Source organism: Macrosteles quadrilineatus, unplaced genomic scaffold (assembly GCF_028750875.1).
Source record: "Macrosteles quadrilineatus isolate MER2022 unplaced genomic scaffold, UCM_ALF_1.0 Scaffold_5__1_contigs__length_97177068, whole genome shotgun sequence".
Taxonomy (NCBI): domain Eukaryota; kingdom Metazoa; phylum Arthropoda; class Insecta; order Hemiptera; family Cicadellidae; genus Macrosteles; species Macrosteles quadrilineatus.
The window spans coordinates 2,190,347-2,207,956 of NW_026542598.1; the positions used below are offsets into that span (position 1 = coordinate 2,190,347).

Sequence of the window (17,610 nt, forward strand, 5' to 3'; positions counted from 1 at the left end):
TGTAGTTTCCAGATAGGAATAAAATAAAAGTTATTCTCAAATAATTAGGTTTGAAACAACGAGACGAAGTGCAAAATTATACTTTAACTTGCGTTACAAATTGATGCACATTATAACAATCTATAAACATGTAGCTTACAAAAAATCAAACAAATAAATAAAATGAATGAGGTTTTAGTTACCACATTCGATTCCCAGTAATTGTATCCGCTAAGGTTTGTGATTTGAAATGTGCAACGTTTAAATACAGCATATCTGTAAATCCAATGTTGACAGTTTACTTAAATATCTACTAGAAATACAACTTAAAAACACATAATAACAAAATTAAAATCTATCCACCTTAGTCATCCAACCTTAGTTCTTAAGTAAGATAAACCTAAGAACTTGTCAATCATTAATCTGAAGCGACGGAAAATTGATATAAATATCAACAGGTAATTTCCACGATGAAATGGGAAAAAATCTATTTGCGTCTAATGTCCATTATTAACCCTTTAACCATATAAAACATAGGATTATCCACAGCCCATACTTAGTCTACGGTCTAGGGTAAAGCCATCTAATTATCACATTACGTGACCACCCCTATATTATGGGTTATGTTTGAACAGTCATCTATGACAATCATGTTAGATAGGTAAAATATCTTTCCATCCCCTAATCTTTGTTGTTCAATGCTTAAGGTTATCAAAAGGAAAAGGTATGTTTACAAGATCCGATCTAGATAACCATTCTGTCTTGATTGAAGGTATTTTAAAGGCATCAACAGCAACGTACGTTTAGTCCGTATCCTTGTTAAGTATCGATCGAGGAAAATGGTGACTTTATAAAATTGAATAGATTAACTACCAAACAATTTTAAATTTTGAATAGATTTATTTGAATACTTATATCTGTGTTAGCTTCTTAAATATAAACTAGAGGTCGTCCAGTGGTCGAAACTCGACCAAAAATATTTAATGTAAAGACTTCTTTATTTTCATTCCACACTTTGAATAGAACATATGATTGGAGTTTCCTTCATTTGTTTTGATTTTCTGTTTATATTTCGTTGTTATTTCGTCACCAGCATGGCAACTCATAATATCCATGTTAAATTTTTCAAAATTTTAAATTCATTTTTTGTGCTTATTTTTGAGCCTATTTTAATTTATAAAGGGATTCTGCACACCTACAGGAAAATAGCTTTCTAACAGTATGCGTAGATTTTCCCTACGATGCACACGAGCTGAGAAAAAAGGTTTTAAAGAAACATGCTTGCCTATTAATATATAGACGAGAGGTCGTCCAGTGGTCGAAACTCGACCAGAAATACTTAATGTACTCACTTATCTATTTTCACCCCACACTGTAAATAAAACATGTGATTTGAGTTTCTTCCATTTGTTTTGGTTTTCTGTTTATATTTCGTTGTTATTTCGTTACCAGCATGGCAACGCATAAGATCCATGTTAATATTTTCAAATTTTTAAACTCATTTTTTGTGCTTATCTTTGAGCCTATTTAAATGTATAAAGGGATTCTGCACACCTACAGGAAAATAGTTTTCTAACGGTATGCGTAGATTTTCCCTACGATGAACACGAGCTGAGAAAAAAGGTTTTAAAGAAACATGCTTGCCTATTAATATATAGATAGATAGATAGTTGGACCTAAATGAGAATTCTCCATGGTAATTTAACAATCAAAGTTACACAGTGAAACGTGAACCTGGGACCATCGTGTAAACTCACACTCGACCCTGATTACTCGACTCGAGTAATCAGTTAAATATTCATTATCTAACATAATACGAAACAAACAGCTGACCAATATAATGAATGACACTAGGTAATACCTATGACTAATAAGATTAGTGGACATCTTGTTTTCTTAGTAAATGTTGCAGTTTTAGAATAAAAACTAAAACAGTTGAATCAGCAAATTAAGTAAAGTAGTTGATAAAGCAGTTGAAGTAGTGAATAGAGCCATCGACATAATTGCTGTAAATTGTGTGACTTTTGTCGAAATTCAACGAACATTCGTGCCAAAGGATCAACAAACATCATGATTTGTACATAAGAAACTTTCTGACCTGTGACAAATAAGTTGAAGAGTCGCGAATCAAATTTAGCTCTTTCATGATGATTTTATCAGCACAGACAAAAACTCAATTACATGACAAAAGTGGTGAGAAGGCTAAGCCAAGGAGAACTACTATATAGTATATGAGAGTGATATGTGACAAAAAGTGGTACAAAAACTATATAAACACTTCCCCAAACATTGCGTCCACAACGTCCGTGCGGCTGACGACCACAGAGGAGGAAAATCTTACTGAGATTGTGATTTAGGATGTGTAATTGCACATTAAAAATAATCAAAGAACTTTTCGCGAATTTCCCTATCCTGTAGGGAAATAGCTATTACCGTAGGTGGAACGATAAGACCTAGGCTCGGGACCGATTTACTCTTTCATTTTGATGTCCCCAGAGGCCAAAAACACCATTCGTTCAAATGTGTGTCAGAATTATCTGATTCTCTTGGGGGTATTTCTTTTACATATGTGTATATTAGGACTGTTAGGTTTCAGGTTTTTAGAGTGTTCGTCAAATATATTCATTCAAAAATAGGGATCTCTTCGTGGGACACCCGGTATATGTGTACGTGAAAACAATAGTTTAAGTAATTTTTGTCCGATTTTGATTAAATTTGGTTTGAAGGTGTAAGGCAGGATACACTTGAATGAATTCGCGAACCAGCATGATCGGACGACCATAGGAACGGGGGTTTTATGGGGTAAACATTGGGTTTTCTCATTTTTGACCCTCAAAACACAAAATTTCCCAATTTCTCTCTACACCTTTTTAAAGAGCTAAACCAAAACAAACGATTTAGTACAGATTTTCGATTTTTTTTTTTTATTACGATTTAGTACCAAAACAACACGATATATCACAGTGTTTTTGTACGGTAGTTGGTAACGGAAAAAATTCAAAAATTTAAAATTTAAAATTCCCACGTTATCATTATGGAGAGTATTGTAAAATGTAGTTTGCTTGTGTATGGATATATTTTAATAAAACTTAGCAAATTTATTTATTCTATACTAAGCTATAAAAATTTTACCAAAAAAACACACATTATTCGTTTTTCCTACAGTTACCTAACAATATACATGTTCTCTCACTGATTTGAGAAAGCAAAATAGCCAATTCGCTCATCAGTGAGACAATGTTAACATTGTCTCGCTCTAATTACTTTGTCTCACTCCATATTTGCAATGTGAAGGCACGAAATAGTGAGCGCGTAACATGCAGACAAGGTTGTATGCGCGCAAAATACGTTGGCAGCACTGGCTGTAAATCAGCTGGTCAGCTGTTGTATTGTTGTATTTCTAACTTCACATTAAATGTTATATTAAAAGTTCGCTTCTGTGTAAAAATATGCTACATTTCTTCACCAATTTATATGTTTTATGGTAACTGTAGGAAAAATATAATGTACAACTCGAGTGCAAAGTACAATTGCCTCACTCGCCTACGGCTCGTGAGTAAGGATTTCTCTCGAGTGAGTCAATTGCTCACTTTGCTCACTAGTTGCACAAATAACTATTCTTGTAGCAAACCTAGGTACTCGTTAAACCGAATGTTATTTAAATAGATTTAACTATTGAAAATCAATTCAGACAAAAGGAAATTCGCTTAGTCGGCAGTTTTGCTGCAGTGGGGGTATTATTATTTTACACGGACCAATAGAAAAAAGACAAATAAAAAAACTCCCCCATATTGATTCGTTAAAAATATATGAATTTAAGACGATCTATTTATTTATGTTCACGTCAGGTAAGCGAACAAATACGGTGTAGGCCTATCTCAAACTTTTGAATTTATTATCATCAAATTGAAAGATATTTGGTTCGTACTCATATACTATTTCCAACGAGTTAAGCACAAATTAAAAATTGTTCTTAAAGCAAAATTAATACATGTATTGGATATAGAAGCTTTACCGGAACTGAAACTACGATTGAAACAAGTTAAGATGTGACCGTCGACTGTAAATCCTTAAGGATTTACAGTCAACGATGTGACGCTAAGATCATCAAGTAAATTCTTAAATTAACCGTTAAGTAAATGTTCACCGACCTAACCAGCTGGTCTCCATTCAGTAATAAAGTAACTCAATGTGTTTCAATAGGCGCATTTGGCATCTATTTCCGGCTTTTAATTCGTATGCGGCTGCGCTTCTAGAAACCAATTAGAGGTATTTAACACTCGATTCGTAGGCCTATTATGTAACCGTTAAAACCTTAATGAACTGAAACTTAGGAACCTTTCAAGAAAGGATAAATGTTTCAGTAAGTAAAGAGTTTAATTTTAAAAGATTATTTGACGTGTTATGTCCTAACCTGTGGCTTCTTTTGTAAGCCGAAAGAAATGTTTCTACGTTTAGGTCTTGAATATTTTTGATAGTGGCTTGGGAAGTGGCTAAAAGGGGTAATTGTTTAGTAATATTTCATATGGCAGCTTATAACACTTGGATTTCACAAATTAAAGAGTCCAACCGTCGAAAAATCGCTGTTTAGAACCACACATTTTGGTTTGGACGCGAACAACATCATTACCGTACTTAAATGAACAATCTAAAAAATGTTGACTATGAACGCATGATAACAAAACCAGCCTTTTAAAAGTCACTCCCTTCTTCACCAAGGTTAGATTAATATCCACAAAAACAAGAATGATAATAGGTTTATTATCATATCCGCCATCTTTGTATCCCACAGTCTTTGACTTGTCAGGGTCAAGTTCGAGTGGGAACGCACACAAAGTACACGTATCTGAGAAACTTTGTGCAAAGTTCATTAATTTCAACCAAGGTCACACGGCTGTTGACACGACGTCCAACTAGTCTTTAGTAAAGTTCCGGCACACGCGAATCATGTTCAGTTCACACAGTTCAACAAAAAACTGTAAACAATCCACCTACTAGCGGCAAACCTACCACTGAGGGAATTTCCGCGGAGAACATATCCATCTAGTGTGTTCCAGTAAGAATTCTCCAGGCATATTTGCGAGAGAATAAAAATTTTACTTTTTGAGTGGCGAATGAGTACTAAGTTAGCTGTAGGAGGAGAGGTACATATAAATTACAGGATGGCTTTTCTTGGATATTTGTGGTGGAGTGTAGAACCATGAGTCCATTGGGTTATCGCAAAAGAAAAGTAAGAGATTCATAGGTGAGTATCGTGGGTCTATTACAGTGTGCCTCCAACAGTAAGCTGGTTTAGGCCCAACCTAACCTTAAGATGAAGCACTAAAACTCCAAGCCACACCCATGAAAATTCAACTTAAACGTGGGTAACTCTTTCGCCCACACTCCTGAATCGGCAGTTACCCAGTTGCACCGATGGTCAAGGGTGGTCCTAATCTCGAATGCCCAGTTGCACCGATGGTCATTTTAGGGTGACGTCCAGTTACACCGGCGGTCAAAGATCCCTGACACCCACCTTTCCCATTGAAATGTTGTCAAACGTAGTTAATACGGTAAACGGTTAGGTTAGGTTAGGTTAGGATAGGATAGGGTGTTGATATCAGTCTATGTGCTTGTAATGTTTGTTTGTAACTCTTTACCCCGTAGCAATGAAAGGGTTAGCTGCTATATAGTTCCCTATATATGGTAAGTATTTAGTGCAGACTATATACAATGGAACTTAAAAGAGGGGATATGTATATAAAAGTATTCGAGGAGGGGAAGGAGCATCCAAGCGTGACAGATTGTTGACCGCCGGTGCAACTGGGCACTCTTGGGAGGGAGGACTTTGTCGACCCTTGCAAATTCCCTTGACCATCGGTGCAACTGGTCATCAGCCCCTGAATCATCTTCTCTCTCTCTCTCTGATCTACCGCCCGAATGGAGTAGGTACGATTTGCAAATACTGTATACCTATGCGGCGCAAACACGCCAATCTGACCAGAACCACCTTCCCTGATAGATGTTGAAAGTTTGCATCTAAGTTTATGACTTACTACACCAAAGCAACCTATTTTTACAAAGAATGTGTTATATTTACTTACAAATATAACATTTGGTTTAATTTCATTGAACCTACAGTATACCGAAAAGCCAGGTTACGTATTACAAATTGAATAGATCAGATAAAGTGATAGCTTAGTGATTCGCTAGTATCATCTGAGCTTTTGGCCAGGACAATTTAGAAAGGGCCTAATGATCCAGTAGGACTTCGGGCGGGAACGGCTCGGAACTTAACGCATCACTTACGAAATAGATATTTCCTACAGTTACTATAAAGCATATAAATAGTTAGTCTTTCCAACACTGTTCAACACGTTTTTAGGTTAGCTTGAATCCAAACGTTGAACGAAAAGGAAAACGCTGCACCAGCTGATCGTAGTCGTATAGTATCTTTAAAAGTGTTGCAAACCTATTTCCAAACGTACACGGATTACGTGCATAATAAAAGCACACTGTTTTGTGTTGTTTGGTTGGAATACTGGTGAGCGAAAAAGTAAAAACTGTGCGGCAATGTAAGTAAATGCAGCAAACTTTCTATACTACAATCAGTGTTAAGGAAGCCCACTTTGTCGGGTGACTGTAGGAAAAGAAATATAAAAATCTGAACATTTTGTAAGTGAGTAAGCTAATGTTGATAACCTGTCATCATCTAATGTAAAAACGCGAACAAAAACTATCAACATTGTCATCTCGATAGAGCAAGACTACTCCATCAACGGGCAAAAACTTGCGAAGGGAAGGTTAATCGTCTAGCGTGATAATGACCCAGTATTATGACACGATGCTAAGTGGACAACTATATTACCGCATTAAATATAATCACTGGTTGCAATGTAATTGACGTATATATATGAGGTATGCGATTGATTCATTCATGTGTACAAATAACTTTACTAACGTTTAGCAACATATTAATTCAATTCAAGATTTTATTTTTTACTCGGCAGGTAAAATTGTTCTAACTGTAGGCCTAAATAATACATCAATCGAGATTTACTATGTGAAAAAAGTGAACACCCTGACATAGACCCGAAATTGATTGTTAAAGGGACCAATTCTTCGTGAAGTTCAACTTAAATCGTTTAAATTCGGAAGTTAAGATCTTTATAACTTTCCGTTAAATAGAAAAAAAACTCGCCCATGTATCAAACTATCAAACATAAAATATTGTATACAGGGCAGTGATCAAAAGGAGAAATAAAGATTAAAACACATATGGAGTCAATACGGTAACTGATGTATACAATTTAACATATTTAACCAAATAAAATTCACTGGACACATTTATAGCACACGTAATTTAAGCAGCGCTTGTATCATAATGTTATAGGCCTATAGAAAATTTACAGACAAGTTGGTTAAACCCTTATATCTTCTCACAATTAAACACTTGGGGAATTTATGTAGAATAAAGTAGAACCTCGATAAAGTCTCCCATGGAGATCATCATATAAGACCTGTTGCAATAATTGTCTGAATGGGTAATACAAAATCAAGGGTAGTTTGAAAGTGACACTTGTCGAGGGTGGCTTGCTATTGAGGGTCTTGTACTCTGGTCACCTTATACTGTTAGGTCATTTAGAGAGTGGCTTCACCTGGCACAGCTGTTACATCACTTAGCTATTGTTCTGTTAATGATAATCAATGGCCAGCTCCCGTAGCATGTCAGGGTCTCATTATGTCATACCCTGTGATTGTCAATGGTACAGGGTGACCCAGAACAACCGGAACCATTTAATCTTAATCCAATGAAACAAAAGCGATCTACTTTACGAATAATAGTTTAGTTATAACGTCGATACTATTTAAGAAAAGTCCAATTCAAATCACATATGCCACTTTTGCCTCTTAAAATGGTTACCGGTACGGATTATTGCTGCTGGGATTTGATATCCTAAAATTCCAGAACTGGCCGTCAGACAAATGACCCATAGTGACCGTCGACGCACATTGTAAACCAGTCTTCGCCAGGCTGGGAATCTTGCCTGTCCAGGGTCACATTCTGGATTGCCTGTTATATGTAAGGAATAATAACACTCTTATTAACAAGCATAGCGGGCCTACAAGGTCACAATACCAGAACACGAAAGCTGCTCGACATCTGAAGAATCAGACTAGTTGGAACTCAGAGTTGTTAAATCTTGTCACCCTAGCTCCAACTATGTACAACAATCTCCCTACTTCATTAGATGTCTGGACGGTAAGAAACAAAGGCATGAGAGAGTATTAACTGAAAGCCGACTCCATAAAGTCCTTCCATCCTTCCATTCAAGGTCCTTTTAACCTTAACCGAACCAATTATAAACACAAAAATACTAAATGCCCGTCTACAGTCGATTGCCTCATTTAAAATGTGTAATATCATTATTGAAGCCATCAATTTCCCATTTACAGGCAATAGATGAGTAGGCGATATATATAGTCAATAGAATTGTTAAAAATAACTCAAGTGGAACCTGTCATAAAAGGCACATCAGAGAGGACTTCAGATTGTACAAAGAGATAATTAGTCCTCTAGCAGAGCCAAGACACCACTGAACACACATCAAAGGAACGTTGCTATTACAGTACTTCGATCAGTAAATGGTTTAGTCATGTCAATTCCCATTGTAATAAAACGTGCAAATGCATGAGTTTTAATTGAGCGAAGCTCTTTTGGATCGACTTCAATGCAAACTTTATAACACATTAACTCAAAAACAGCTGAACTTATTTTAGCCAAACTTACCAAGGCTGTTTTGTCAAATTTGTGGAAAGTTTGGACGAAACCGATGTCATTTTTTTATTTATACAATTTATAGTTATAATCTAAAAGTAAGTCAAAGTTTTTAAATTTTAAAATTGGTCTTATAGGTTGCTCTGATGGTTACAAAATAACGACGTAAAAATGTAAACAAAACAAAGAATCATAGCACGACCTAAACACAGTACAAAGAAAAACATTGACCACTGATCATATAACACAGGAAAAATTTACATTTACTTTTTTACTCGCAATTTCGCAATTTCGAAACGACCATTGATCGAATAGGTACAGTATTTTACAGATTTTAGCACAGGAGTATGTTTTCTATGATTTTAGTTACGTGGCCAAATAGGGTACAAATAACATTTAGTATATGTTATTGGGAATTAAAACAACTACACGATTCTGCAGTTTTAAATAACTAGGTATTCTCAAATCAATAATTTTGTCTAAATAGGCTATTATGAACATGCTTTCTTATTATTTACTTTGAAATATTTTCACTATCATCGGGTTGGCAACATACTTGTTGTATTGATTGTTGTGTTAGCGACGATTTGGGGTAGGCCTATATTATTGTCCAAGAAGGATGGAGTATTTCTTGCGTTTTCATTTTACAAGAAACCCCTAATACGCATAAGAGTGTCATAATAAGAAGGATTTCAGAAACTCCCTAATATTTGTAGAAAATGAAGACGAGCAATAAACGCCCGAAACGCACGAACAACTACTTCTGACAATGTTTTGAGATAGTTGAATGTACAGTAGAACACTTAATATGGTGAGAACTATTTGTGCAATTCTCTCAAAGCAGGCAAGTCTATAAAAGCTACATGTCTGCGTCTGCTAATCGTATGGATCCATGCAGGATTATTTCTCTCTGAATTGCAAAATCTGGCTAGGATTGAGAAAATGTCGATTGGTTTAGGTTCAAGGTCGGGTTCAACCAGAACTGTGGGTTCACCAGATGACGTTAGCAAGCAAACACAGGAAAAATACCGATACTAAGGATATGTATGTAATGTCCACATCTTTAATTGTGAGACTTGTTATAGATGTTGACAGTTCCGAGCGAAACTGATAAGTTAAATTTATGAAATCGTTGTATTTTGTATTATATCTATAAACATTTATTTATTTATTGCTTTATTAAAAACCATGAAACGTGATCACTCAACTGGCTTTCACTGCTATGAAAGCTATCCTATTATATTTGATAGATGTGTACCGGTAATGCAAATTGGCGTAAGTACATAAAATGAATATATAGAGTTATATGTGTCCGTGAACGCGATAACTTCAGTAATTTTTGTCCAGTGTTGATGAAATTCGTCTTGAAGGTGTAAGGTGGGATAAACTTGGATGAGTTGAAGTTGTATTAATAGTCAAAGGTAGAATTAGAAGGTAAAGGAAAGTAAACAAACAATCTAAAAGAAAAACAATCTAAAAGAAAAACAAATCTAACAGCTGATGTATCTTCAATAGGCCTATTTTAAATGTGATTAAATACAGCCCATAGGGTTTATCGACAAACTGATATTTTACGGGGAAGTCACATCAAGACCTTTCATTCAAGTATGCGGTTGGTTGATTCAAATGATTTTATTTTGCCATTCAGTTACAAACAAACAATAGGCTACGTCAAACTAATAATAAATAATAAAAAAAACATGCCAAACTTCTTCTTGCACTCTTGACTAACAAGATTAAGGCTGAAATAAACACAAGCAGGAGCTCACTCATTACAAAACATGCAAAGCAATGCATGCATAATAAAAATGAAAAAAAAAATAAAAACTACTGGTTGGTGCGCGGCACATGGTTTTCTGAAAAGATCCTCAGATCCTTCTTTGTATATGGATACGTGGCGTGAGTGTACTAGTCCAGGAGCTGAGGGGGTTTGAGCATGCATGAAAGTAGTACGCAATGTTATTGCTGATTATTGTAATATGGACTGTGGTGATCAAAATTACGTATGTCGCCTATTTCAAAAGTGGTCGATAAGGTGGGGGGGAGGGGGCAAACATGGCGGTTTGCGCTATGCGTTAAAACGCTGATAGTTCGAAAACGGTAAAAGATAGAACATCGGTTAAAACGTCGTTCGAATTCTAAAAATGTGGACAACAATAATGGTTATTGGGTCCGAGGTCGTATCTCTATAAATAAACAAGTTATTGTATAAAATATGTAAAAATGGACTTTTCGTGTAGTTTTTTTACCGAAAGTAGAATTAATTTGTGAGTGTCGCAAAGAAGTAATATCAAATATCTTTGCTGGTAGTTGTAATATGGACTATGGTGATAAAAAATACGCATTTCGCCTACTTTTCAGGTGGTCTACTTTCGGTAAAAAAACTACACGAAAAGTCCATTTTTACATATTTTATACAATAACTTGTTTATTTATAGAGATACGACCTCGGACCCAATAACCATTACTGTTGTCCACATTTTTAGAATTCCAACGACGTTTTAACCGATGTTCTATCTTTTACCGTTTTCGAACTATCAGCGTTTTAACGCATAGCGCAAACCGCCATGTTTGCCCCCTCCCCCCCACCTTATCGACCACTTTTGAAATAGGCGACATACGTAATTTTGATCACCACAGTCCATATTACAATAATCAGCAATAACATTGCGTACTACTTTCATGCATGCTCAAACCCCCTCAGCTCCTGGACTATACAGTTACAAACGTACAATGGTCATTCAAAACTATTAAGATAACCCTCTACACCTGATACAACTTTTAAAATTTGAAACCACATAGTGCTCGATCAATTTAATAGTAAAAAGAACAGGGTTGCAACGTCCTTGAAACGTCAACAAATTAGCACCCACTCACACACAAATAGAAATACAGTCGTAGCCTATGAAAACAGAAACATTACTTACGATACACAAATGTTGAGCCAACTTTAACACGTATCACATCCTCATCCAAGAACTGAGCCCGAGTGGAAATCACACTAAAAGTAAAACGTAACCTGAGCGACAAAAACAAACTTGCCGACCTCAGACGTACGAGGACCTTCGCCTTCCTTTTTGCACATCACAGACTCGCCTATGCCGGAAGCGATCACGAACACCCAGCTTCCGCTGAAACTGAACACTTGTCGTGGTGTCAATGTTTGGAATTTAAATACAAACCCAACACTACGCTGGACGACTACACCATTGACGAGATGAATACCTTGTTTTTTTTTATGATAGCAAAAAATCCAAAACGTGACACGAAGATCGCAGAAGATCACGTGTTTGATGCTTTGCGGGTAGACCGTTATCGAACTGGAGTCAACATTTGTGCTTAAGACAAGTTGAATTTTAATTTTGTATTCGAGACTGAAACTGAATAAAACCAGTCTTCAGTAGAAAAGAAAATAACAAAGTAACAATCGGAGACACCAGCAATAAAGTGATGGCTTCTGTTAATATAATAGGCTTTGATTTTGTGCATTTCGTCCTTATAGCTGGGCATTTAAGTTCGTGATTTTGTATGATGTTAGGAAAATCTGAACAGCAAAGAAACCCAAAGCACGAGTAAGATAAACAACTTTATTTCATCACGGGCGAGGCTCGTGCAATTTTCGCTTATAAATTACCGCGATAACAACACAATTTTGTAAAGGCATGACGGATTGATAACATGGACGAACTTGCCCTTTTCAGAAGGGAACGAGTTAACCACATTCAATTAAAATCTCTTTCCTATACACACTTGTTACAGGTTCTTGTAAAGAAATCTTCAACAATTTTAAAGCTATTTATTGTGTTTATTAAAGATTTACAAAAAATGTTACAAAAACAGAATAGATATGCTGTTCAAACTATTAAAGTATGTAGATAACCAGATAATATAATCTGTTTTCAAGCCTGCAGGAAATCAGCTTGGAATGATAGCCTTACCTCATTCTAAGCCAATATTATTCAGTGTGGCAGATTGCGTGTGATAAATATATAAAGGCTACTTAGACATACAGTCTTCGCAATCCTGTTAATTGAGCACTACGGCCGTTTCGGAGATAACTCCATCGTCGGGTGCGTAGTCAATAGTCATCATACACTAAACTGAACTATTTACATATTTACATTTTTATGTGGTTTCTTCAGTTCAGTGTGTGATGACTACACACCCGACGATGGAGTTATCTCCGAAACGGCCGTAGTGCTCAATACAATTGACAGGATTGCGAAGACTGTAAGTAGCCTTTATACTTAAGCCAATGTTCAAACATATTTACTGAGAAATAATGAATATATATAAAACCATCAATGATGTATGATGAATCTAACTATACACGGCCGAACAATAACAAATTTTGTAACACAAAAAACTCTTGTAACAGATGTCTCAATCAAGAAAGGAAGGAGTCGAGTTTGTAACTGAACCTAATATAAGAACTCCTCCAGCATAGGGGAAATTCAACGCAAACCAAAGGTTCGCTTACTGCTGCTTTGATGGCAAATGATCAATTATAATCTGTTATAAAAACCTAATTTTTTATTTGAAATATATTAAACACCTTCTTAGTCTTTAGTAGAAAAATAACATTCTGAACATTGAAAAACCTCAGATTCATTAAAACTCCAGTTTTGCTAAGCAAGCATCTGAAACATATTTGTTTCAGAATATCTCCATTTGACATGTTCAGGGAGTAGTTGACCATTGTAAGTGTGCTCATCACCCAAGGCCCTGAGCCTGATAGAAGCCATGGGCTCCAGGTATGTGGACGAGACTGTATGCTGTTCTTCTCTCACTTAACATACAATCAATTTTCTGAGTCAGTAAGACTTGATTTCAATTTTACAACTACAATTCATAGGGTTTAGCTTTTGCTTGGTGTTTTGCAGAACTGTCCAATAATGGATAGCCTTGGAAAAATCTAAAATGTCACAACTATTAATGTCAACAAATATTATAAGTTTTCTTTTCTTTCCAAGCTAACTCATCATCTCTATTTAAACTATAAAAAATATCTTTTGATATAAAACATAAAATTTATTCATAAAAATTACTAATAATAAACATAAATTTTTTTTGCAGCATTCGAAAATGTTTTCTTCCTAAGGTCTGGATGTTTTATTCTTCTCAGTCACACTGGTCTTAAACTTGAAGTCAACTGTCATTTTTGTTTGTCACAGGATTTCCTTTACTTTAAGTCTCTATCACAAGTTACCCTATTTAGATTCTCTTCTGCTAACAACTTTCTTTAGATATTTAGGTCAATGTTTTCCTTGTAACCTCAAGAGTAGGCTATTTTGTCTCTGCCTAGAAACCCCATTTACTCTTAAGGTGTTCTTGCTCCTAGTAGGAATCCCTTTTTCTCTTCAGGAGGTTTTGCTCTCTAGTATGAACTACTGTTGTACCACCTTTTCTTTTTTCCTATTTTCAGAAGGAGACTAGATCAGGGCCGATTTACCGAATAGGCACGGTAGGCACGTGCCTAGGGCGCGAGGCAATTGGTTTTTTTGGGGGGGCGCCAAAAATTTGGAAATAAAAAAATTCGTGGTAGTATTTGCATGCTATTGCGTTAAGCTTCTGATAGCCCCTCGCGGCCGTGTAGGCATCGTAATCGTCTCCCGCGTTTGCGGCAAGATTCTTACTATTTTCTGCAGTCAGGTCGTTTAGACATAAAATTATCGTCTTCTATGATCGAGGCAATATATGAACATATCCCGCGGTCGTGAGGTGATTATCATCGTCTACCGCAAATGAGGCAAAATTCTGATATTTTCCCGCGGTCGTGAGGACATTATCCCCGTCTTGCGCGATCGCGGTCAAATTCTGACCACCCCTAGCGGCCGTGAAGACATCATATCGTCCCCCCCGGTCGTGTGGACATAGTAATCACCTCCCGCGATTGTGGCAAAATGGTAATCATCTCCCGCGGACATATGGAGACAATCGTCTTCGGCGAATGAGGAAAAATTCTGATCTCTTCCTGCGATCATTTGGACATTATCATCGTCTTGAGCGATCGCAGCATTATTGTGATCATCCCTCGTGGCCGTGTAGAAATCATTATTGTATTCCGCTGTTCTGTAGACATCGTAATCGTTTCCCGCAGTCGTGTGGAGATCATCATCGTCTACCGCGATCGCGGCAAAATTCTTGCTTTTTTCCGCGGTCGTGTGGACATTATCATCGTCCTCCGTGATCGCGGCAATATTTTGATCATCCCTCGTGGCCGTGTAGAAATAGTTATTGCAACTCCCGCGGTCCTGTAGATATCGTACGTATCCCGCAGTCGTGAATCCATGGTAATCGTCTCCCACGATTGCGGCAAAATTTTAATCATGTCCTGCAGTTTTGTGGAGATCATCATCGTCTTCCGCGATCGCGGCAAAGTTCTTGCGGTTTCCCGCGGTCGTGTGGACATTATCATCATCTTCCGTGATTGTGGCAATATTCTTATCACCGTTTGCGGCTCTGTGGATACCATCATCGCCTTCTGCGATCGCGGAAAATTCTGATCATCCCTCGTGGCCGTGTGTAGACATATTATCGTCTCCCGCGGTCACGGAAACGTCACTGTTGTCATGCGCGATCACGATAAATTGAAAACTCCAGGTAGAAATACAAAATTCACGGTTCAAAAATCTCCCGCATGATTCCCGGTCGGTGTACACCCTGTTATATATATATTGCAAAGGGGCGCTACTATTAGATGTGCCTAGGGCGCTGACAGGGTCAAAAACGGGCCTGGACTAGATCTTCTTCCTTCGAAGTTGGAGATCCTCAATCTCTGTGTCTAGGTATACTTTTTTATCTTTATTTGTTATAGTTCACAAAAATTTGAATATTGTTTCACAAACCTGTAGTACCTGAAGTTGTTTCACGTATTTTCTAAAATACTTCAACGTCCAAAACTTAAATTAAACTGGAGGTAACGAGAGAACCAATTTTTTTGCTCGATTTGTACATCGAAGCCGCAATGGTAGAAATACTTACAACAGAAACATAGCCAACATATAGAGCACAAAATAATGTGTCCTTCTTAAATACACGTTTTGGCGGCTTATGAAAGTTGAGTAGGATGTATGTACCCCAAATACCAATTTATTACTATTGCCATTATGTATTATGCTTAGTTGCTTGGTTGCATAGGGGGGCTAAATAAAACTAGGTAGGTGATTTATCATCTATAAAAAAAAATCTATAAAACATCTATAATTTGGTGGGAACTTGAATATTGCTAGAGGAGTACCTACATTTTTGTCACAGCAAATTATGGTCAATACTATATATTTTTTTTAATTTTAATTAGCCTAAATTAAATCAGACTTTCAAAAGTTGTTCAATTTAAGTTTGATTTTCTTGTTAGAGGTACCTATATATATCTACATTATGAAATCATTACAAAAAACCAAAAACCAAACCACTGTCTATCTACATAGGCCTAATGTAAATTATTAACCGAAGTGAATTGTGTAACGAAGTATCAAACTGTAGAATTTTAATTTTGCAAATGCCAGACCTATTTTAAATTACGCCTATTTTTTTCAATTGTTTCCGATTTAAAAATGTTTTAAGTTTATTTTTTTCCTAAATAAAATTAAAGCCTAAGAGGAATTTGTTGAAACTGGTTAGCCCATCACCGACCTTTTTTTATCCGTCTAGAGTCAATAATGATGGTATTGGTGAAGACATTAGTTGAACAAACATCTTTGCTGTAAGTTAAATTTTTGTTTTGCAATTGCCATGATGCTGCTTCTTCTTATTTGCACACTTCAAATGTGACGCAGCAGTCATTTTATAGTCTCTAGGTTTAGCTCATTAACGCACTTATGGTAATAGGAACACAATTTTACTATTTTCATTTCACTGATCTTGAAAAACTTTATTGTCATATCACAAGAGAAATCAATAATGCATCAGGTATTATGAACTGGTTTAGTTTGACTGGTCTTTGCTATTCCTTTAGGCCTCTTTTATGCACGGCATTTTCCATAGAGCGGAATCTATCAGAATCTATCGGGCTTTCCGTTGGTGAGTGTTTTAACATGGGTTCAAAATCAAATGGGACCCTTTTATGCACGACGGAATCTCCGTCGTGTTTCAGCGTTCCGTCGAAGGCCGACGGAGGACTTAGGCCTGTACTGAATGCTGCAAGCATTTTTGAAATCGTTTTTTCATTGTGTTTAACACACTATTTTAATTGCACAACAACTGTCTGTGTGTAATATAAATTATCAACTCAGTTCACTATAACCTACACTTTAACTTACCTAATCTAACCTACCTTCAAAGGACTTAGTGCAGTCACGAATCCGCATAAGCCCGACTTGCCTTCCACACACCCCTAAATAAAATCATTCTGAAATAAGTTATTCAGTGCCGTGTTGTTTCTTAGATGTTTGTAAGTTAGCACATGTAATTTAAACGACTTGATTGACTAATTTTTATTCTCTTCTCTTCAATTTCGTATTTTCATTTTCATTTCAGGTTCAACATAGTTGTACAAGTAAGTAACAGTTAGTCCGTTCTGTAATTCCGTAATGCGGCAAGCAGTAGCAGACTATAGAATAGAAGGTAGATAAAGGAAATTAAAACGACAAATTATCTTAAGTTACCTTGGTTAATATTCGTGGCCTCGGAGACATTTTTGCACTGTTATTTCGTGGTAAAAAGTGAGTCTTCTACTTTAATTACTTACAATTAACGTAATATATCAAGTATCTGGAGAGAACATTTCATAGGCTTATAAATAGGTCAGGTCGAAAAAACAAAGTACCGGTAAATAAAACTTAAAACAGCCGTAACTCCGTTAATATTTGAGAGCGCGGAAAAATTTTTGCACCATTATTTTCAGCTAAAAACCTAGTTTCTAGTGATATATA

At 36.3% G+C, this 17,610-nt stretch overlaps 1 protein-coding gene across 1 annotated transcript in view; it reads right to left on the reverse strand.

Moving 5' to 3' along the window:
- The window catches only part of LOC128994068 (elongation of very long chain fatty acids protein AAEL008004-like), a 108,628-nt gene that overhangs the window by 90,243 nt on the left and 775 nt on the right, over window positions 1-17,610 (reverse strand). The window lies entirely within an intron of this gene.